At 43.3% G+C, this 24,640-nt stretch overlaps 1 protein-coding gene across 1 annotated transcript in view; it reads left to right on the forward strand.

Moving 5' to 3' along the window:
* Window positions 1–8,576: 8,576 nt before the first annotated feature.
* The window catches only part of LOC149441310 (cytoplasmic phosphatidylinositol transfer protein 1-like), a 93,611-nt gene continuing 77,547 nt past the window's right edge, over window positions 8,577–24,640 (forward strand). The window contains exon 1 of the mRNA XM_089657498.1: window positions 8,577–9,034. The gene's annotated coding sequence lies outside the window, so the exon portion shown is untranslated. The remainder of the gene's footprint in view (window positions 9,035–24,640) is intronic.

Consider the following 24,640-nt stretch of genomic DNA (forward strand, 5'->3'; position numbering starts at 1 on the left):
CTCTACCTCTCCGATAAGTTCCCACTAACACCATTGATCTTTTTGTCCATCTGTGAGGGGGTAATTCTTCCCAATAACCTCTACAGTAAGGAACATTCTTCCCACTGACCATCACACTAATGTACCAGGAATTATAGATGTAGTAATTATTAACAGGGGTTCCCTGAGACCAGAAAGTTATTTCAAGAGTACCTCTGTGTTGAAAAGGTTGAGAAAAGTTGGTCTAGGTCAGTGTTTCTCAACTCCAGTCCTCATGGACCCCCAACAGGTCATGTTTTCAGGATTTCCCTCAGATGAAACAGCTGTGGTAATTACTAAGGCAGTGAAACTGATCAAATCACCTGTGCAAAATAATGGAAATCCTGAAAACATGACCTGTTGGGGGTCCATGAGGACTGGAGTTGAGAAACACTGGTCTAGGTGGACCCAATACAACCAGCGGCTCCTTCAGGGGTGAAGGCTATAATAGGTTAAAAAAAACACATGTCTATCGACTTCAACCAAAAGAGAAAAGTGAAATGGAAAATCTTACATCCTCAGAACCCTAAATCTGACGCTGATCCAGAGGAAAGCAAAAAAAATCTAATTAGTTTTCAGATTGGTCCGTGGACTGGCTTGGCCTCAACCTCTCTCCAAGTTCAGCTTACAGTGTATAGAAATCCTAACAATTATTATGTGATTTGGTCTTCGGGTCTGTTAAATAAATTAATTAGATCATTTTGGTATATCTGTTGAACAAGAATACGTTGATCCTGCCAGAAATCTATAGAACTGATAATTTCCTGTGCTGTCTGCTGTTATCAGTTATTATTGTTCCCAGGTCACCACTGTGAACTACAGAACACCTCCCCTATGTTATAGCAATCAGGAGAGGAGGAGGTGTTCTGGGATAAGAGAACTGCTCCTCCATAGATACAGTGAGTGAATGTTGTCACCCTAGGACAGGAAGTGTGTTACTGGCAGGATCATCAGCTGAGTATAAAAAGAGAAAAAAAAGCCAAAAATTGAAAACAAATGCAGCCACCACCTCTAAAGACTGATATTACATCTTTGTTCTAGATACAATTTAAATATACCATTGAAAGCATTTAATCTGCTCAGTAAAAAAAACAATGGCCAATTAATCCTGCCAGAAATTCAGTGAGTTCCCTGCAATAATCTGACAATGCTGAACTGAAATATCAAACAATGTGTTCAAAGCCGCAAGTGCAAGATATATATGTAATTATTTCCTATTAGGAGTAACTGGGGAGTAATGTGAGCAAATAAAATTAAATACAGATCACAAAACTTCTTTATGACCTACTGTGAGCAATGTGTAACCCCACATAATGCATGATTAGTAGTTGTACGAAGTTTGATTCATCAGGGTCTTCTCTGCAAACACAATTCTAATTATAAATGTTGTCTCCCCTATTTGTACCCTTCAGCGCAGCTTTTGTGGCAGTACACAATTCACATGAGATCAATTATTTATTTCTTTAATAACAAATCTGCATTCTTCATTTTGTCCAGCAGGTGGCAGACATGCACAGTTATCTGCCATAGTCGCACCATCGCTTTGCTGAAGTGATACGTTATAGCCGGGGTCTCCAAACTTTCTAAACATAGGGCCAGTTTACTGCCCTCCCAAATTTTAGGGGGATGGAATGTGGCCAGTGGGAGTAGAAAATATCCTGGTGTCAGTGAATTGTGTCCCCTCTTTGATAGTAGGGGGAGGAATAGTGTCCCATGGTTGGTGTCAGTGGGAGGACTAGTGTCCCATCTTTAGTATTGGGGGGGAAATAATGATCAATCATTAGTGTCAGTAATAGTGCCCCATTGTTGGGGTCAGTGGCAGTGGGAAGAATAGTGCCCTATTGTTGGTTTCCCTGGGAGGAATATTATTTATTTATTTTTTCAGGTCCTTATATAACGCCATCAATTTACACAGCACTTTACATATATATTGTACATTCACATCAGTCCCTAACCCTCAAGGGGTGTACAATCTAAGATCCCTAACCCTCAAGGGGTGTACAATCTAAGGTCCCTAACCCTCAAGGGGTGTACAATCTAAGATCCCTAACTTACATTCATACATACATATACTAGGGACAATATAGACAAGAGCCAATTAACCTACCAGCATGTCTTTGGTGTGTGGGAAGGAACCCACGCAGGCACAGGGAGAACATGCAAACTCCAGGCAGGTGGTGCCGTGGTTGGGATTCGAACCAACAACCCTAGCACTGCCAGGTGGAAGTGCTAACCATTTAGCCACTGTGCTGCCCCATTGTTGGTGTCAGTGGGAAGAATAGTGCCTCACTGTCATTGTCAGGAACTATGTCCCACTGTTGCTGACAGTGGGGGGAATAATGCCCCTCCAAGGGCCAGATAAAAGCAAGCAAAGGGCCACATCCGGCCCCCAAGCCGCAGTTTGGAGACCATTGCATTATAGGGAAGGGTCAGTTGGACAGTAAATTGAAGATTTTCCTAAATGCCACCTATAAAAGTGCAAAACTTGATTATACTTGAATGCAATTTGGGATTGCTTACATTTATCTTTCATTTCTTTACCTTAAAAACAAAATAATTCTACAATCAATGGTACATTTAGGACCCCCTCCCCACACCAGCACAGATTTAACCAGCACTTGGAGGCCCGTTACAGGGCAGGAGGCCATGGAGGAATAGACCCTCAACCAGGAGAGCCAGCTGTAGACTTTCTGAGCCTATGGAGGTGGGGGCTAGGGTGGATTGCAAAAGACCAAGGCAAGAGTTCCATGAGTGAGGCTGTTCTCCAGAAGGGTCCCAGAAGAGGTGTACCTATGGAGGAAGTGTCTATAGAGAGCACAATCCTGAGAATACCAATGATCCCAGGTGGAAGGAGAGACTGTTAGAGGGAGATAGCTGGTTAAAGTGCTGCATATGCTTTCACTTATGACTGCTGTGGACTGTCCACTAAATGTGATTGACTTTAAATTGTCAAGTGACTGCAGAATGTATGTTGCTGTAATGTAACTGTTATGTCATCCCTTGAATTCCACTAGTAAAGTGCAGCAATTCTAGTTATATGTGTGGACATTCCTTCCTTGGATTATAAAAGTCAACGGCTGGGAATGTTGTGTGGAGGTGACAAGGAGCGGGGCACAATATGGTGGAGGGTTCAACCTCAGCAGGAGGGGCAGTTTTCTAGCAGGACAGGAGTGGGGGCAGGGAATTGTGGTCTTGGTGTCAATTCAAGCCATCTACAAATCTCCCTTACACACAGACGACATGAATGTGAACTGCTATGACCTGCCATTGAGGAAGCTCATCGGAAGCTCAGAGACCATAACAGTTTCCAGGTCCCTGGAGGTCTTCTGCAGTGATCTTCTGGCCTACACCTCATCTATAGTGAAATCATGTCTAAATCACCAGTTTAGCCTCATTACTATGGCTTACCCAGTACACAAAATGGATATTTTTGGTAGTATGGTGGGCTGAGTCACTCACTGGCCCCTTTCCCCAGTGGCATAACTCTTGGCTCCCAACCACATTGGAGCTCTGAGAGATCATGTCCATTGTGTGGGAAGAAATAAATGAAAAAGCCAATAGAGAAAGTATGACACCCTCATAATGGTCTCAGCAGATGCGTTCACTAGGCAACTGAGGTCTAGAGAGCTCTTCAGCTGAGTTTGAGACACGCCTGACAGTATTAGGTGGTTTAAAGTGACTCTGATACCCAGGGGCGAACTGACCATTTGGGCACTTGGGCACTGCCCTAGGGCCCAGGGTCAGTAGGGGGCCCCATGAGATGCCCCTAGTACCTTTCATAGGCTTTTTTGGGTGTGGTTTGAGTGTGGGTGAGGACACAGGGGCCCCATGATCCCTTATTGCCCCATAAGTTGTCAGTCCGCCCCTGCTGATACCCAACTGGTAAGAATGTAGGAGGGGCCAAGCATTTGGTACCCAGAGAGGAGAGAACGCACATGGAGACCAAGCATTGCAGCAAAGTTTATTAACAAATAAGTGGTAACTGGGTCTGTGTAACACGGCCGGACCCGGCACAGAAGGGCTTGAAAAACATAGTTTGGTTTTACAGAAGATGATTGGAACAACATCTGACAACATCTGGCAACATCTGACAAAGGGGATGGCTGGAAGGTGGTCTGGCAACAAGGCACCTGAAGTAGGATTGTCACCTCACCCCTTTAAAACCGAACACATATTAATGACACGGGTTCTGTGGCTGACTAAGGTGGTAATTAAACTCACTTGGTGCCTTATCTGCATCAAATTAGCCTCAGAACCTGTCATTAATATGCAGTCGGTTTTAAAGGGATGAGGTGGCAACCCTAACCTGAAGGCAGTAGACACTCCTGGTAGGCGACCCAGGCGAGCAGTCCCTATTCTGTCCCTCCTCCACTGGAAGCTGTTCCTGTCCCTGACCCAGCCACTTCGCAAATGAGCACCAACTGCAAGGGGCGGTGCTATTTATTAGCACTTCCCACAATAAAGATGGCTTCTGAGGTCATCCAGGGTCACCCAGTTGGACAACTACACTCCTAATGACATCTAAGGAGGCCACAGAGGAACAGGAGTTCCTCCTGTCCTTCGCAATCTCTGCATGGTGTCTGTTGCAACGGCGCCACCTGTGCAGGGAGCCTGAACTGCAGCTGCCTACAAGCATTATTACTCTTCTTGTGCAAATAGTCTCTTGTTTTTTTTCTATTCTTTATTCTTTTTTTTTTTTATATCCCAGCTGTCTCTAGCTCTGACATCTACTTAAACCTGAAATGTCAGTTTCCAGCAGACAGATTCTTTAAAGGCTAAGTCCACCTTCTGGAAAAAATATTAATAAATGAGAATATTATTTGGAGCAAAAAAATGTGCATTTCATTTTTTTTTTTATATGAGAACCATTGCAACCAGAGGCAATGCCAGGCTCCTGTAGATTCTTCCTCCAGCTCTATGTCCTAAATATGGGTGTAGCATGGTGTAAAAGGTGGAATTAGCCTTTAGCACTTCTGCCTGGTAGTACCAGGGTCGCTGGTTCATATCCCAGCCACGGTTCCACCTGCCTGGAGTTTGCATGTTTTCCCTGTGCCTGCGTGAGTTTCCTCCAGGTACTCCGGTTTCCTCCCACACTCCAAAGACATGTTGGTAGGTTCATTGGATCCTGTCTAAATTGTCCCTAGTATGTGTATATATGAATGTAAGCTAGGGACCTTAGATTGTATGCCCCTTGAGGGTTAGGGACTGATGGGAATATACAATATATATGTAAAGTGCTGTGTAAATTGACGGCACTATATAAGTACCTGAAATAAATAAATTCCTTGCATTTACACCCATGCATGCATTGTAATGCATGTCAAACGTATGCTATCACAGTGTACTACAAGGGGCAGTCTATATGTATTGTGGCATTTTCTATCCATTTTTAATAGCAACCCAAAGCATACGAATGGTGTCAACCAAGGCACTGCATGTAAATATAAATGTACTGTAAATATACATGTGATGCTTCGCCCAAAAAACATGCAGTTGCATTTCTTTTGGTGCATTAAAGCACGCTAAGGCTAGGTTCACATGGTTGTGTATGCAAGTTCATGATTTTTTCATGGGATATTATTTATGCCTTTTTCATGAACTCTTGTTGAAGTCTATGGGGCCAAAAATATGCATTGTCACACCACAAGAAGTATCTGTACTTGGTCAAGACACATGGAGGGAAAATGCACAGGTGTGAAGGCGCCCTACAGAAAATAATGGTAATGACAGCCTAGTGGCTTAGTGATTAGTACTTCTGCTTTGCAGGACTACTGTCCCCAGTTGGAATCCCAAATGGAACACTATCTGCATGGAGTTTGCATGTTCTCCCTGCGCTTGACTGTCTTTCCTCCCATTGTCTAAACAAATGGTGGACAACCTTCTTGATATGGGGAACCTCAAGTGTGGCCTCCAACATCACCAAGGGCCCACACTTAAAATTAGGTGAATATTCGGTCTTGGAGACAGCAGACACGTAACAGGAAATAGTGACTGCAGACATGATACAAGAGATGGTCAGAGACTGCAGACATGATACAGGAGATGGTCAGAGACTGCAGACATGCTACAGAAGATGGTCAGAGACTGCAGACATGATACAAGAGATGGTCAGAGACTGCAGACATGATACAGGAGATGGTCAGAGACTGCAGACATGCTACAGAAGATGGTCAGAGACTGCAGACATGATACAAGAGATGGTCAGAGACTGCAGACATGATACAGGAGATGGTCAGAGACTGCAGACATGCTACAGAAGATGGTCAGAGACTGCAGACATGATACAAAAGATGGTCAGAGACTGCAGACATGATACAGGAGATGGTCAGAGACTGCAAGCATGATACAGAAGATGGTCAGAGACTGCAGACACGATACAGGATATTGTCAGAGACTGTAGACATGATACAAGAGATGGTCAGAGACTGCAGACATGGTGCAGGAGATGGTCAGAGACTGTGAACATGATGAAGGAGATGGTGAGAGACTGAGGACATGATACAGGATATAGTGAGAGACTACAGGCATGATACAGGAGATGGTTAGAGACTGTGGATATAAGACAAGAGATGGTCAGATACTGCAGACATAGTACAGGAGATGATCAGAGACTGCATACATGATACAAGAGATGATCAGAGACTGTGCATATAGTACAAGAGATGGTCAGCGACTGCGGGCATGATACAAAAGATGGTCAGAGACTGCAGACATGATACAGGAGATGGTCAGAGACTGCAGACATGATACAAGAGATGGTCAGAGACCGCGGGCATAATACAAAAGATGGTCAGAGACTGCAGACATGATACAGGAGATGGTCAGAGACTGCAGACATGATACAAGAGATGATCAGAGACTGTGGACATGATACAAGAGATGATCAGAAACTGTGGACATGATACAAGTGATGGTCAGAGACTACAGACATAATACAAGAGATGGTCAGAGACTGCGGACATGACACAATAGATGGTTAGAGACTACGGACATAGTTACATAGTCTGGTTGAAAAAAGACAAAAGTCCATCCAGTTCAACCATAAAAAAAGTTATAATCTTATACCCACAGTTGATCCAGACAAAGGCAAAAAACCCAGCAAAGCCTGATCCAATCTGCTCCTGCAGGGGACAAAATTCCTTCCTGATCCCCCGAGAAGCAATCGGATATTCCCTGGATCAACTTTACCTATAAATGTTATATCCAGTTATATTCTGTGTATCTAGGAAAGAAACATGATACAGGAGATGGTCAGAGACTGCAGACATGGGGCATGGTACAGGAGAAGGTCAGAGACTGAGGACATGCTACAAGAGATGGTCAGAGACTGAGGACATGCTACAAGAGATGGTCAGAGACTATAGACATGGTACAAGAGATGATCAGAGACTGCGGACATGATGCAAGAGATGGTCAGAGACTATAGACATGGTACAAGAGATGATCAGAGACTGCGGACATGATAGAAGAGAAGGTCAGAGACTATAAACATGGTACAAGAGATGGTCAGAGACTGCGGACATGATAGAAGAGAAGGTCAGAGACTACGGACATGATACAAGGGATGGTCACAGACTGCAGACATGATACAAGAGATGATCAGAGACTGTGGACATGATACAAGGGATGGTCACAGACTGCAGACATGATACAAGAGATGATCAGAGACTGTGGACATGATACAAGGGACAGTCAGAGACTGCAGACATGGTACAGGTGATGGTCAGAGACTCTTGGAACAATTCAACAGATGGCCATAGACTGTGGGCACAATACGAGAGATGGTCAGAGACTGTGGACATGCTGCAGGAGACTGTTAGAGACTGTGAATGTGATATAAGTGTTGGAGAATGGGAACATGCTTAAAGAGAATCATAGACTGGGGACACATTACATAAGACTGCAAAAGATCGCTGCTATAACAGGGCAATAAGGTAATATGAGTCCAAGTGTCTGCAGGGGCCCTGAGAGCCGCACAGAAAGTGCTGATGGGCTCCAGGTTGGGCACCAGGGGTCTAAAGACTTACTGATAGTTTAATTGTCTCTAAATTGGTCCAAATATATGTATGTATGTGAGATAGAGACCTTAGATTGTAATCTCCTTGACGGCAGGGACTGATGTGAAAGTCATATATATAAATTCTTGACACTATATAAATAAAACATAAAAAATAAAAAGTCTTGTCATCGTATAAAATCGCAGAGGTGTGAACGACGGGACCGAAACCCCATTCAAAGTAGACTGCGCCTAAGTGTGAATGGCCAGAGGAAGTGAGGGCGAGACGCAGACTGCACTAGCTACCTCGAAATCTAGAAAACCGACAACGCTGGCCCTTCTATCCAACAAAGATCATCAGGGAGGGAGACACACCCTTTAAGAAAAAGAAAAGGGTCGGGCTCTTTTTAGGAGACGGAGGCTCAGAGAGGGTTAAAAGTAGCTTGCGCACAGTAGCACATGTGGAGTGACAAATGGGGGGGGGAGTGTGAGAAAATTCTAATGAGCATGATGCTTGACACACCCTGACACAAGAATAGTGAGACACAGAGAGAGAGAGAGAGAGAGAGAGAGAGAGAGAGAGAGAGAGCGAGAAGGAGAAGAAGAAGCAACGTGGATGGAAGAACTCAGCAAAGACCAGAAGAGCACACAAAGACCAATAAATCCGACACACCCACCCAGCCACACAAGAAGACAAACCTCAACACAAAAGAGAGGCGGACGATGAAGTAAAGGAAATAGGCCGCCCCAAATTATTATTTAAAAAAAAATAAAAAAAATAACAAAAGAAGAACGCAGACAGGGGACCAGATTGCACCCGTTCCCAGCATCACATCTTGCCTGTACAAACATTACAGCAGCTTCCAAGCAGCAGAGGAGGGGTGGGTGGTTGGATAACCCTGGCAACGCAATAAAGAAGTGGAAAGCCGGAGAGAGAGGAGAAAAAAAAAAGAAGGAAAGATACACCTCGCACATGTAACGGGAGGAGAGGACGGAGGACCAGAAGCAGCATCTTTACAGGTAAGCTACGCCGGGACTGTTGGGTCCTATGGAAGAGGCGTGCGGGCTCAGGGACCAAAGTTGGCTCCTGTAATTGTGGATTTGGATTGTCATAGACCATTGCACGGAGAAGGACATCTCCTGGGCTCCCAGAACAATAGCACGACAAGGCTGGGGTGGTGGGGGACTTCAAAGTGCCATGACTTACGGGTAAAGTGCAGGAATGTAAAGCAGGCAAAAGTGCAAAGTGTAAAAGCTATGTGCAAAGTGCAATGGTCCTTTATTAGTTATTGCCTTTTATTGTAGGTTATGAGATCGGATGAGGTCCAGTTGGATGCTATGGGTTGCTGTTCTTTGCATGTACTTACTTAATAAGACTTGTCTGGTCATCAAGCATTATTCTGCCACCTAAAACTGTCCCTGTTATGGTCTCTGTTCCTAGATAGAACCTGGACCATCATTATTATAGAAATGTTAGTGGTCTCGGATATTGAAGAACCTGTAAAGATCTGAGGTTGTCCTTTTGGCACTAGAAACGCTTTTTTGATAAAGCAAACAAAGTGCCATGACTTACGGGTAAAGTGCAGGAATGCAAAGCAGGCAAAAGTGCAAAGTGTAAAAGCTATGTGCAAAGTGCAATGGTCCTTTAGTAGTTATTGCCTTTTATTGTAGGTTATGAGATTGGATGAGGTCCAGTTGGATGCTATGGGTTGCTGTTCTTTGCATGTACTTACTTAAGAAGACTTGTCTGGTCATCAAGCATTATTCTGCCACCTAAAACTGTCCCTGTTATGGTCTCAGTTCCTAGATAGAATCTGGACCATCTTTATTATAGAAATGGTAGTGGTCTCAGATATTGAAGAACCTGGAAAGATCTGAGGTTGTCCTTTTGGCACTAGAAAAGCTTTTTTGATAAAGCAAACAGAGCTAAGTGCAATGACTTACAGGTAAAGTGCAGGAATGCACAGCAAGCAAAAGTGCAAAGTATAAAAGCTATGTGCAAAGTGCAATGGCCTCTTGGAAAGAAATCAGATTTTCTTTTATTGTAGGTTAAGAGATCAGATGAAGTCTGATTGGATGCTATGGGTTACTGATCTTTGCATGTGGTCATTGTACTTACTTAATAAGACTTGTCTGGTCATCAAGCATTATTCTGCCACCTAAAACTGTCCCTGTTATGGTCTCAGTTCCTAGATAGAACCTGGACCATCTTTATTATAGAAATGGTAGTGGTCTCAGATATTGAAGAACCTGGAAAGATCTGAGGTTGTCCTTTTGGCACTAGAAAAGCTTTTTTGATAAAGCAAACAGAGCTAAGTGCAATGACATACAGGTAAAGTGCAGGAATGCACAGCAAGCAAAAGTGCAAAGTGTAAAAGCTATGTGCAAAGTGCAATGGCCCCTTAGTAGCTGTTTCCTTTTATTGTAGGTTACAAGATTGGATGAGGTCCAGTTGGATGCTATGGGTTGCTGTTCTTTGCATGTAGTCATTGTACTTACTTATTAACACTTGTCTGGTCATCAAGCATTATTCTGCCACCTAAAACTGTCCCTGTTATGTTCTTAGCCCCTAGATAGAACCTGGACCATCATTATTATAGAAATGGTAGTGGTCTCAGATATTGAAGAACCTGAAAAGATCTGAGGTTGTCCTTTAGGCACTAGAAAAGCTTTTTTGATAAAGCAAACAGAGCAAAGTGCAATGACGTACAGGTAAAGTGCAGGAATGCACAACATGCGAAAGTGCAAGGTTCAAAAGCTATGTGCAAAGTGCAATAGCCTCTTGGAAAGAAATCAGATTTCCTTTTTTTGTAGGTTAAGAGATCAAATAAGGTTTGATTAGATTTTTGCATGCCTTCATTGCAAAATTGCCTTCATTGCACTAGAAATTTTTTTTTACCAAACAGAGCAAAGTGCAATGAGTTACAGATAAAGTGCAGGAATGCACAGCAAGCAAAAGTGCAAAACCTATGTACAAAGTGCAATAGCCCTTTGGAAGGAAATCAGATTACCTTTTATTGCAGGTTAAGAGATTAGATGAGGTCTGATTGGATACTATGGATTGCTGATCGTTGCATGCCTTCATTGCAAAAATTAAAGTGCAAAAGCTATGTGCAAAGTACAATAACCCCTTGCAAGAAACCACATTTTTTATTATTGTAGGTTAGCAAATCAGATGAAATCTGATTGGATGCTAGGGATTGCTGATCTTTGCATGCAGTCATTGGACTTACCTAATACGCCTTGTCTGGTCCTCAGGCATCATCATGTCACCTGAAACTCTTCCCATAATAGTCTCAGCCTTTGGATAGACCTGGACCATCATTATTATAGACAAGGTAGTGGTCTCAGACATTGAAAAACCTGAAAAGATCTGAGGTTGTCATTTAGGCATTAGAAATGTTTTTTTGATACAGAAAACAGCTAAGTGCAATGGCTTACAGGTAAAGTGCAGGAAAGCACAGCAAGCAAAAGTGCAAAGTGCAAAAACTATGTGGAAAATGTAATGGCCGTTTAGTATTTATCGCTTTTTATTGTAGGTTACGAGATTGGATGAGGTCTAATTGGATGCCATGGGTTGCTGTTCTTTGCATGTAGTCATTGTACTTTGTACTGCTTTATCTAATAAGACTTGTCTGGACATCAAGCATCATCCTGTTACCTACAACTGTCCCTGTTATGGTCTCAGCCCCTTGATAGAACCTGGACCATCATTATTATAGAAATGGTAGTGGTCTCAGACATTGAAGAACCTGAAAAGATCTGAGGTTGTCCTTTAGGCACTAGAAATTTTTTTTGACAAAGCAAACAGAGCGAAGTGCCATGACTTACAGGTAAAGTGCAGGAATGCACAGCAAGCAAAAGTGCAAAGTGCAAAAGCTATGTGCAAAGTGCAATAGCCTCTTGGAAAGAAATCAGATTTCCTTTTATTGTAGGTTAAGAGATCAGATGAAGTCTGATTGGATGCTATGGGTTACTGATCTTTGCATGTGGTCATTGTACGTACCTAATAAGCCTTCTCTGGACGACAGGCATCATCCTGTCATCTAAAACTGTTGCCATGATGGTCTCAGTCTCTGTATAGACCTGGATCATCATTATTATAGAAATGGTTGAAGAATCTGAAAAGGTGTGGGGTTGTCCTTTAAACACTAGAAAAATATTGTTTGATAGAATAGTGCAAGGTGCCGTGTCTTCTGGGTAAAGTGCAGGAATGCGCAGCAAGCAAAAGTGCAAAGTGCAATAGCCCTTTAGTATTTATTGCCTTTATTGTAGGTTAAGAGATTGGACGATGTCTGATTGGATGCTATGGATTGCTCTTCTTTGCTTGTAGTCATTGCACTTTGCATTGCTTTACCTAATAATGGGGTACATTGAGGAACCTGAAAAGATCTGGGGTTGTCCTTTAGGCACTAGAAAAGATATTGTGATAGAACAGTGTAAAGTGCCATGATTTGCAGGTAAAGTGCAGGAATGCACAGCATGCAAAAGTGCAAGGTGCAAATTGTATATGCAAAGTGCAATAGCCCCTTAGTATGAAATCAGAGTACCTTTTATTGTAGGTTGAGATTAGATGAAATCGGATTGAATGCTGCGGATTGCTGTTCTTTGCACGCAGTCATTGAAAAATGTAAAGTGCAAATCCTAAGTGCATAGTGCATTGACTCCCTGCAAGAAATAATGTTTCCTTTCCTTTAATTAAATTAATTGAAGACAGATCGGTTAAGAGATTGGATGAGGTCTGATTGATTCTATGGATTGTTGTTCTTTGCATGCAGTCATCGCACTTTGAATTGTTTTATCTATTAAGCTTTAGAAGGTCACCAAGCATCATTCTGTTACCTAAAACTGTCCCATTGATGGTCTTGACCTCTCGATAGACCTGGACCCTCATTAGTATTGAAATGGTTGTTGTCACAAATATTTAAGAACATGAAAAGGGGTTGTCGTTTTGATAAAACAGATCAAAGTACAATGACTTATGAGTAAAGTGCAACAATGCACACCGCACAAAATGTAAAGTGCAAGCTCTAAGTGCAGTGACCCCTTAGCAAGAAATCAAATTTCCTTTGTACGTCAGATGAGGTTTGATTTGATGCTATGGATTATTGTCTCACATATTGAAGAAACCGAAAAGCTTTGTGGTTTTCCTTTAGAATAGGGGTCTCTAAACTACGGTCAGATGCGGTCCTTTGCTTGCCTTTATCCTGCCCTTAGGGCACTATTCTTTCCACTGATACAAAGCATTATTCCTTTCACTGACACCAAAGACCGAGAGCTATTTCTCTAACTGACTCCAACAATATGGCACTATTCCTTCCACGGACACCAGAGATGGGGAACTAATTCTTCCACTGATACCAATGATGGGGCACTATACCTCCCACTGACATTTATGATATGTTTTTCAACTCCCACTGGCCACAGTCCAGCTCCCTTAAAGGTTGAAGGGCAGTAAACTGGCCCTTTGTTTCAAAAGTTTGGAGACCCCTACACTAGAATATCTTGTTTGATCAGTATAAAGTGCAATGACCTACCAGTAAAATGCAGGAATGCACAGCAACTAAAATGTGAAGTGCAAACCCGAAGTGCTAAGTGCAGTGACCCCCTGAAAGAAATTGTGTTTCATTTAATTGGAGGCAGATTGGTTCAAGGATTGAATGAAGTCTGGCTGGATGCTTTGCATGCAGTCGTTGTACTTTCCATAAGCCTTTTTCTGGTGACCAAACATGATCCTGACCAGGGGCGGACTGACAACTCATGGGGCCCCCGGGCAATAAGGGATCATGGGGATAACCCCATAAAACCTAACCTCAACCCATAATAAACACCTAATCGTAAGCCTAAAATGTGAGTTTCTCAAACCTAACCCCTATAGCCTAACCTCCTAAATCCCAACTCCCTAAAACCTAACCTTAACCCATAATAAACACCTACTCTTAAAGCAGAGCTCCACCCAAAAAGGGGAAGTTCCGCTTCTGCTTTAAGCCTTTGTCCCCCGCTCCCCATTAAGGATTGGCACCTTGGGCAGCGGGTACCCGAATTTGACAGGTACCCGCCCTCACTTCTGCTGCGATCGCCTAGGCGATCGGAAGCGGAAGTTGTCCTCCCTGCCTCTCTAGCTGTAGTCTTCTGGGACACGTCAGGTCTCAGAAGACCACGGGGCCATTCACAAAGCGCAGCCCTTCTTGCGCATTCGCGCAGTGGGCACCCAGCTGTGAAGCCACAAGCTGTCACAGCCAGGTGCCCACACTGAAGATGCCGGCGCCGGGGAGAGAAGACTGCCAGTGAAATCAGCCATGGTGAGGATCAGGTGCGGACTGACAACTCATGGGGCCCCCGGGCAATAGGGGATCATGGGGCCCCCGTGTCCTTGCCCAAACTAAAAAAAGCCTATGAAAAAGGTACCAGGGGCATCTCATGGGGCCTCCTACTGACCCCGGGCCCTCGGGCAGTGCCCGAGTTTCCAAAAGGTCAGTCCGTCACTGATCCTGACACCTAAAACTGTTAAAGTGAAGGTCTTAGCCTCTTGGTGGACCTGGACCATCTCTGTTATGCAAACTGTTGTCTCACACTTTATGGAACCAAAAACGATTTGGGCTTGTTCTCTAGCCAGTAGACAACTTTCAAAGGAATGTCCATTTTATCTCTTTAGGAAAAGAATATCTTAATTTAGCAACTTGTATTTGAGACTTTTTTTCATGTCTATGCTCAGGGCTTTTTTTCAGCAGGAATGCGGGGGGAACGCAGTTCCTGCACCTCCAGCACTGACTGTATGTAAGGGCAAGGGGTGCTGGACTGTGCTGGAGGGTCTATTTATGTTGGGGGATCTATTATCATTGGTGGGGATCTATTTTTTCATGGGGGTCTATTGTTGCTTTGGAGGTCTATTGTTGCTGGGTGGGTCTGATCTTGCTGGGTGGGGGGGAATCAGTTGTTGCTGGGAGGGATCTACTGTTGAGGGAGGGGTTTATTGTTGCTTGCTGATGAAGGATCTATTGATGCTGGCTACTGGGAGTCTATTGTTGCTGGGGTGGTATTTTGTTGAGGGGGGACTGTTGTTGCTGGAGGAGGGTCTATTATTGTGTGGGGGGGGTCTATTGTTACTGTGAGGGTCTTGCTCAGTGATCTATTGTTCCCAGGGTCTATTGTTGCTGGGTGATCTATTGCTGCTGGAGGGGTCTTTTGTTGGTGACTGCAGGGGATCTATTTTACTGCTTTTATTGTTATCATTAAAACATTCCATGCAAATTACTTAGTACCACAAAATGATGCTGGGTTCTGTATTCTCAAAAAGAGGTGGTACTGGCAGGTGGGACCAAGGGAATGTGCTTTGAGGTGGGTAGGGGGTGGAAACAAGGGGTGACTACGAAGGGGGAAGTTCTTGCACCTATTGTCTGAGCAAAAAAAAGCCCTGTCTACGCTAGTGTATTTTTTTTTTTTGTAATATTCTTGTTTTGCTGCTGCTGATGGCTCTAGGTGTCTGTTAATGTATCTTTGGCTCATGGATGGTGCAGCTGGTTCTGGATGTGACCAAAGTGGTGACAAGAGGCGTGTCAATTTTTACTAAAAATGTTGGCATTGAAAGTTGATTCTCTTTCCCATCTTGGAAAGTTGTGAGATATGAAGCAAGCCATAATTAAATAATAATTTATGGTCTCCTGAGACAATGTTCTGCAAGATGAATTTCGTTACGCCCTCCTCAGTACTAAATGTAGCTGGTAATTATTTCTAAAATGTGGACAGCTGTGTTTGGGGAATTCATAGCCCAGTGGCATGCTGGGACTTGCAGATTTGTAGAAATTGGGAAACAAAATTTGTCAACTTCTGGGTAAAGCAGGGGAAAAGGGGATTTTTAAGAGCTTTCGATCAACTGGTTAATTATTGATTGGTCAGGAGAACCATATGCTGCAACATTAAGGGCAGGTATGCCTGGAGGGAGCCCACCCCTCCTTAAAGATACAGGGACGTATGGGACACCAAGTGTGGGCACAATGGCAGCTGAAGGTATCCAGTGCATCCCTGAACCCATTCACCAACTGTACAAACAAATGGCAACCACACCAAGCTATAACTAGCCTTTTAAGCAAGGACCTTTCCCCGTACCTTTAAGGAGGGGTGGGCTCCCCCCAGGCATATCTGCCTTTAATCTATCCATTACTATATGTGCTCCAACTTGGGGGACTTTCAAAATTATGTTATGCATATCCATGGGTTGAACTCTGAATGAATTTCTTTACAAAATCAGAAATTTTGTGCGTTTTGTAATCCATTGATGCCACCATTTCGAAATTCAACCAACCAAGCCTTTAATTTCACCTCGTGTTGCTATAGAAAATAATTTTTGTGGCTAAGAATTTTCCAGATCACAGCTCATGCTCGTTTCTTTTTCAATTACATTTCTCATATGATTCTCCCATCATTGATTAGAAATTTGCTGGTCTTTCAAAAAAATTCCAAACATGCCTGATGTTCGCTCGAACATTGGCCGTTGCTGTGGCCCACTAATGGTGTGAAATTCGAACAAAAATTCTTAGAAAAGATTTTCGAAAGAAAATTCTTTCGGAATTCGACCCGTGTATGGCCGGCTTAAACCCCTAGTTTTTAATGTGAACTGTTAGACGGGGCCAATTCGGTTTCGTTGCAGGCTGGCTGGTAAGTAAGTTTGGAATTTTTGTTTGTTTTTTAAACATGTGGCAGCTGGGTGCTGTATTAATCAGCATTGGTGCTTAGGGTTGTAAGCATTCATGGACGCATGCTCCAAATCATGCGTTCATGGCATACTTCTCTGAACATATATGGACCTAAATGTGAATACCTCTCAGTATAGCGTGCAGCCACCATTAATTTCAAAATTCGACTAACCAAGCCTTTAACTTCACCTCATGTTGTTACAGAAAATAATTTTTGTGGCCAAGAATTTTCTTTTCTTTCCAGGTCACAGCTCATGCTCATTTCTTTTTTGATTACATTTCTCACATGATTAGAAATTTGCTAGTTTTTCCAAAAATTTCCAAACATGGCCGATCACCCAAATTCGACGGTCGCTCAAAAAATTGGCCGTTGCTGTGGCCCACTAATGCTGTGAAATTCGAACGAAAATTCTTAGAAAAGATTTTCGAAAGAAAATTATTTCGGAATTCAACCCGTGTATGGATGGATTAAACCCCTAGTTTTTAATGTGAACTGTTAGACGGGGTCAATTCGGTTTTGTTGCAGGCTGGCTGGTAAGTGAGCTGGGAATTTTTGTTTGTTTTTGAAATATGTGGCAGCTGGGTGCTGTATTAATCAGCATTGATGCTTAGGGCTGTAAGCATTCATGAACGCATGCTCCAAATTATGTGTTCATGGCATACGCCCCTGAACACATATAGACCTAAATGTGAGTACCTCTCAGTATAGGGTACAGCCACCATGTATTGCAGCCTGTCATGGATTTCAACAGGCTGCCAGAAGTGGGTCTAAATGGTGCATATAGCCATACGGAGAAGCATAAATCTGTTCTATTCATTGGTTTTGCTGGTTTCTTTTAGTTTCAGCACTTCAATTATAAGCTATATAGTTCTGTACTTTACAATAAACTAAACTCAGGTTCAGAATTTCATTTGTTCATGAATTAAAAAGTATGACCCAACCACAACTGGTCAAAAGAAAATGTCTAATCTTTATGAGCAATACCCACTTAAAACTCCAACACTTTTCAAAGGCTATTCAGTACTTCCTCAGGGCATCAGAATGTTAGAGAGAGAAAGATGCAGACAACAGGAGGTAAGTATCCCAGGTGGACAATCTGTGGTGGAGCAAAAATCTATTCTATTTGTTGGTTTAGCTGCTTTCTTTTAGTGTCAGAGCTTCAATTAAAACGCTTTACTTTACAATTAACTAAACCCAGGGTCAAATTATTTGGAGGGTCACAAAATAAACAGTATGGCTGAACCAAAACTGAAAGTTCTCTAGTCTTTATTAATACTCCAACACTTTTCCAGGGCTCTGTGGTGCTTCTTCAGGGCTTCAAAATGTTGGAGAGAAAAAGGTCCGGACAACAGGAGGTAAGTATCCCAGGTGGACGATTTGTGTGGAGCAGAAATCTATTCTATTTGTTGGTTTAGCTGCTTTCTTTTAGTGTCAGAGCTTCAATTAAAATGCTGTACTTTACAATTATCTAAACCCTGGGTCAAATTATTTGGAGGTTCACAAAATAAAAAGTATGGCTGAACCAAAACTGATGAAAAGAAGTTCTCTAGTCTTTATTAAAACTCCAACACTTTTCCAGGGCTCTGCAGTGCTTCTTCAGGGCTTTAGAATGTTGGAGAGAAAAAGATCCGGACAACAGGAGGTAAGTATCCCAGGTAGACAATTTGGGGTGTAGCATAAATCTGTTCTATTCGCTAGTCTAGTTGTTTTTTTTTTAGGGTCAAGTATAAGTGTCAATTATAATTCTGTACTTTACAATAAACTAAACTCAGGGTCAAAAAATGTGGTGGTTCATACAATAAAAAGTATGGTCAAACCAAAACTGATCATAAGAAGTTTACTAGTCTTCATCAGCAGTATCCTCTTAAAAAGCCAACATTTTTCAGTGCTTCACAATGTTGGACAGAGAAAGATCTAGACAACAAGAGGTAAGTATCTCAAGTAGACAATTTGTGGGGAGCAGACATTTATTCTATCCATTGGCTTAGCTGGTTTGTTTTTGTTTCAGATTTTTAATTAAAAGCTTCAAAGAAAACTCTGTACTATTCTCTATAAATAACATTCGCTTAAAATCCAACATCTTTCAGGGGCTCTGCAGCCCTTCATCAGGGCTTCAAAATGTTGGCCAGAGAAAAGATTCACACAACAGGAGGTAAGTATCTTAACTGGATAATTTGTAGTGAAGTGGAAATCTGTTCTTTTTTTTGTTTACAGTATAATGGATTTGGCCCTTTGCCTACCTTTATCTGGCCCTTGGGGCACTATTCCTCCCAGTTATACGAAGAGCTATTCTTCCCATTTATACAAGAAACTATTCCTCTCACTGACACCAACAATTGGCCATAATTACTGCCACTTACACTAACAATAAAAGGAACTATTTCTCCTACTGACACCAACAATGGGGCATAATTACTGCCACTGACAGCAATGTTGGGGCTTTATTCCTTCACTATTACATCCACTGGCACCAAAAATGGGGAACTATTCCTCCCGCAGACACTCACAATTGGGCATAATTCCTCCCACTGCCACCAAAGATGGGTGCTATTCTTCCCACTGACACCAATGATGGGGCACTATTCCTCCCACTGATACCAATGATGAGACACTATTCCTCCCACTGATACCAATGATGGGGCACTATTCCTCCCATTGATACCAACAATGGGGCATAATTCCTCCCACTGACACCACTGATCGGGCACTATTCCTCCCACTGACACCACTGATCGGGCACTATTCCTCCCACTGACACCACTGATCGGGTACTATTCCTCCCACTGACACCAGCAATGGGGTACTATTCCTCCCATTGACGTCAATGATAGGGCACTATTCCACCCATTGACACCAGCAATGGGGTATCATTCATCTCATTGACACCAACAATGGAGCATAATTCTTCCCACTGACACTAATAATGGGGCACTATTCTTCCCACTGACACCAATGATGGGGCACTATTCCTCCCACTGACACCAGCAATGGGATTCTATTCCTCCCATTGACACCAATGATGGAGCACTATTCCTCCCACTGACACCAGCAATGGGGTTCTATTCCTCCCATTGACACCAATGATGGAACACTATTCCTCCCACTGAAACCAGCAATGGGGTACTATTCCTCCTTTTGACACCAATAATGGGGCATAATTCCTCCCACTGACACCAGTGATGGGGCACTATTCCTCCCTCTAACACCTACAATTGGGGATAATTCCTCCCACTGACACCAATGATGGGACACTATTCCTCCCACTGACACCAATGATGGGGCACTATTCCTCCCACTGACACCAGCAATGGGGTTCTATTCCTCGCACTGACTCCAGCAATGGAGTACTATTCCTCCTATTGACACCAACAATGGGGCATAATTCCTCCCACTGACATCAGTGATGGGGCACTATTCTTCCCACTGACACCAATGATGAAGTATTGTTTGCTCCTACACATGGACATTTTTTACTCCCACTGGTCACAGTCTGGTCCCGCTCAATGCCTGAAGGACAGTAAATTAACCCCTGGATTATAGGCTTCATTTATGTTTTTGTACTTTACAAAGCATGATTTTTTTAATACGATATTTGAAGCACAATTTTACTTTTAATTAGCACATGCACGTGTGCTGCGTTTTAAGTGTTTTGTAGGTTTGTCTCGTGTTTTACTCTTCAGTTTAGAGACAGAGGGTATGTTTTGCTTGCAGCTGCATGCATCAAGCCACTTGTACGTGTGCTGTACATCCAGTACACCTATGGGAAACAACAGATGCTACTTGTAGGATTTCAAAGACAGACCAGAAGGATTATTCTATCCATGAAAACATGATAGAAAGCTCTTTAGGTGCCGCATTGGAGGCCGGAAAGCTCTCTTACAGAACAGGCCATTAAATCTCTTTCTGTGTTGGCTTAGAACTGTTAAATTATATTGGATTTCTGGAACGTAAGCAGAAAAAAAAAAAAGATCAACATTGACCTATGTACATAGCGACGGGTCAAGAAGCAGGTGCCTGTTTGATGGTGATGACACGCGACGATCGCTTACATTGTAACTCTCGTGTGATTAAATGTGTATCCATGTGTAATGTGTGTGTTTAAGTGACATCAAAGCAGGAGACGGCGTCTCATCACTGCAATCTGTCTATGTTCGCTGATTGTCTCACTCGGTTTTCCTCCAAACTCCAGGAACTGTAGATTGTGATTTTGAGATCCAAAATAAATGATGGTGGCAGATTGGTAGATGTCAAAAAAATCCTTTAAAATGGAGAGCGATTGAAAAAGAAAAAAAAATTGCCACCTCCAGGAACAAATGACAGTAGTTGTTATTGGTACTGGAATCCCAGCACAGGCTGGATCGATGGTATTGGCGGTAATGGGGTAGGTGGTAGTAGCGCACCTTTCATGGAACTACAGAGGCTGCCATTGCTGGCCAAATATTAAACCTTACTATTTAATACGACCCTGACCTCAACCCATAATAAACACCTAATCGTAAGCCTAACATGGGAGTTTCTCAAACCTAACCTCTATAGCCTAACCTCCTAAATCCCAACTCCCTAAAACCTAACCTCAACCCATAATAAACACCTAATCGTAAGCCTAAAATGGTAGTTTCTCAAACCTAACCTCTATAGCCTAACCTCCTAAATCCCAACTCCCTAAAACCTAACCTCAACCCATAATAAACACCTAATCGTAAGCCTAAAATGGTAGTTTCTCAAACCTAACCTCTATAGCCTAACCTCCTAAATCCCAACTCCCTAAAACCTAGCCTCAACCCATAATAAACACCTAATCGTAAGCCTAAAATGGGAGTTTCTCAAACCTAACCCCTATAGCCTAACCTCCTAAATCCCAACTCCGTAAAACCTAACCTTAACCCATAATAAACACCTACTCTTAAAGCAGAGCTCCACCCAAAAAGGGGAAGTTCTGATTCTGCTTTAAGCCTTTGTCCCCCGCTCCCCATTAAGGATTGGCACCTTGGGCAGTGGGTACCCGAATTTGACAGGTACCCGCCCTCACTTCTGCTGCGATCGCCTAGGCGATCGGAAGCGGAAGTTGTCCTCCCTGCCTCTCTCCCTGTAGTCTTCTGGGACACGTGACAGGTCTCAGAAGACTACGAGGCCATTCACAAAGCGCAGCCCTTCTCGCACATGCGCAGTGGGCACCCAGCTGTGAAGCCACAAGCTGTCACAGCGGGGTGCCCACACTGAAGATGCCGGCGCCAGGGAGAGAAGACTGCCAGTGAAATCAGCCATGGTGAGGATCAGGGGCGGACTAACAACTCATGGGGCCCCCGGGCAATAGGGGATCATGGGGCCCCTATGTCCTTGCCCAAACTCAAAAAAGCCTATGAAAAAGGTACCAGGGGCATCTCATGGGGCCCCCTACTGACCCCGGGCCCTCGGGCAGTGCCGAGTTTCCAAATGGTCAGCCCGCCCCTGGTGAGGATACTGCTGGACCGAGGGACAGGTAAGTGTCTGTATTTTAAAAGTCAGCAGCTGCAGGTTTTTGTAGCTGCTGACTTTTATTCATTTTTTTTAAGGTGCAAGCCTAAAATGTGAGTTTCTCAAACCTAAGCCCTATAGCCTAACCTCCTAAATCCCAACTCCCTAAAACCTAACCTTAACCCTAATCCCTGACTCTTGAACCCAACCCTTAAACTTAAGGCTGGGGTCACACCTATGCATGCTGTTTGAGCAGTTCTGCATTGCGTTTTTGCACTTGCATTTTTTACACATTTTTGCTGCGTTTTATATGCATTTTACATTTTTAAAAACTTTTCTTGTTGCTCAGCAGATTTGAAATGCAAAATGCATCAAAAAAACTGTAAAAATACAAAAAAAATGCACCACAAAACACAATACATGCTTTTCTGCAGCATTTCCATTGAAGTCTACAAAACCAAAAACACAACTTCTTGTGTCCCTGATCCTTATTCAAAAATGGAAATGGACAGATGTGAACATGTCCCATAGGAAATCATGTTAAATGGACTGTAGTGCGTTTCTGCAAAATGCTGCAGAAAATGCCTAGGTGTGAACCTAGGGTAAAGTGGCTGTAAAGACTCAAGGTTTTTTACCTTCATGCAATCTATATGCATCCCTATATCAGTGAGCAGCTGCTGCATAAAAGAGGAGAGAGCACAGACAACGGCTGGGCCATGGCAGCCTATGGGTGACATACCGGCAACCATTGACAGAGCTGCTGGATCAAATGACCGGCTGATACTACGTCAAATTCAGGTACACTGCTTGCATTAAATATTGTATTTAATGATTTATCAACCCCTTGCTGACCATGTAATGCATACTGTGTATGCGGGAGAAGAAAAGCCAGCCAACGTAGATATGTCCCCAAATTGGCCTGAGGTTGTGGGCTGAAAGCGCGCTCACCGTGTACTCCCATCACACTGACAGAGCTGTCGTTGACAACTTTTGATCAGGAGCCAATCACAGCGGCCACATACAGAACCACACCACCTCACGGGCATTACAGTCCTGCCGGGAGGGGGCATTAATGAATACAGAGCTGCATTCATTTGTCTTTTAGATCTGCCTGGAGTTCAGCCAGGGGCGGACTGACAACTCATGGGGTCCCCGGGCAATAGGGGATCATGGGGCCTCTGTGTCCTTGCCCACGCTCAAAGCACACCCAAAGAAGCCTATAAAAAGGTACCAGGGCATTTCACGGGGCCCCCTACTGACCCTAGTTCTCAAATGGTCAGTCCGCCCCTGAGTTCATCTTTCAATGAAGGTGCTTTAACTGGAAACATTTTTGAGCAAAAAAAAAAATAGCTTTCAAAAATTGTAGAAAACTTTGTACACAATAGGCATTGCCGGGTTATTTAGACCTTGGCTAATTTACGGAAAAATGAGACCAGAAATAACCTGCGCAGCTTTTTATATTTAGACGGGAAGGTGAAAATTGATATTTTCTATTAAATTTCATTATGACCTTTTGTGAACTGACTACAAAATCTCCAACCTAAAAGCGTCACCCCAGGAGGATAAAAACACACACACTTCAAGGCCTGCCGTATTGTATTAATAAACAGAAAAATACCAAATCAATGTATTTTTGAAATACAAGCACCTGAGTTTGACTTGGAATCACACTCTTGTTAACCCTTCTACTGCAGGGCATAGTCTAGGATAGCGTGACCAGATGTCCCGATTTTTGGGGACAGTCCCTGATTTTAGATGTCTGTCCTTGGGGAAAAAAAAAGTCCCCGGTTAAGAATGTGTCCATGACTTCTTTCCGGCTTCAATAAAGGCGCCCCAGGCTGTGGTTTAATGCATCTTATTAAGTTTTCTGTGATTGATCTGGAGAAGGAGGGGGGAGGTTAGGGGTGTGTGTGCCCCCGGCTGCGTTTGGGGTTACTGATGATGTCACATGCCGATATTACGTGGTCTTGCAAGTCCCTCCCCTCTCAGCTTTTGCTCCCCATATGTTATACCACGTGTTCTTCCTGTGTAAACTTATGTCGAGGACGGCATCTGTGGGGGGAGTGTAGGCAGGTGCAGGTTTCCCTTTGTCCTGTTGGTGTCATGGTGTCATTAATACATATGGAGTAGAGACTGTTCGGGAAATGTACCCTCATAGACATTGCAGTGCAGACTTTGTTGTAAGAATATGGATCACCTGTCACCTTGCCCTTGCTTGTGATGGTGACCTGCAGTGCACATCTGGCCCTGTACTCCTGACCCAGGGCAAACTAGGCTCACATGTTTTTTAAACCACACCCATTTAAGCTCCTCCCACTGTTAGCACAATTTGGACACACCCAGAACATGATGCTAAAATCTCCACCCCCTGATCTGCTCCTGCCACACCCCCAAGTGGGCATGGTCAGTAGGGTGCCTGCCAATTTGGTCACCTAAGTCCTAAACGGCAGAGGCAAGCACATCTGCTAACATGGATGC

Source organism: Staurois parvus, unplaced genomic scaffold (assembly GCF_062004578.1).
Source record: "Staurois parvus isolate SC_StPar_1 unplaced genomic scaffold, SC_StPar_1.0 ptg001005l, whole genome shotgun sequence".
NCBI classification, from domain to species: Eukaryota; Metazoa; Chordata; class Amphibia; order Anura; family Ranidae; genus Staurois; species Staurois parvus.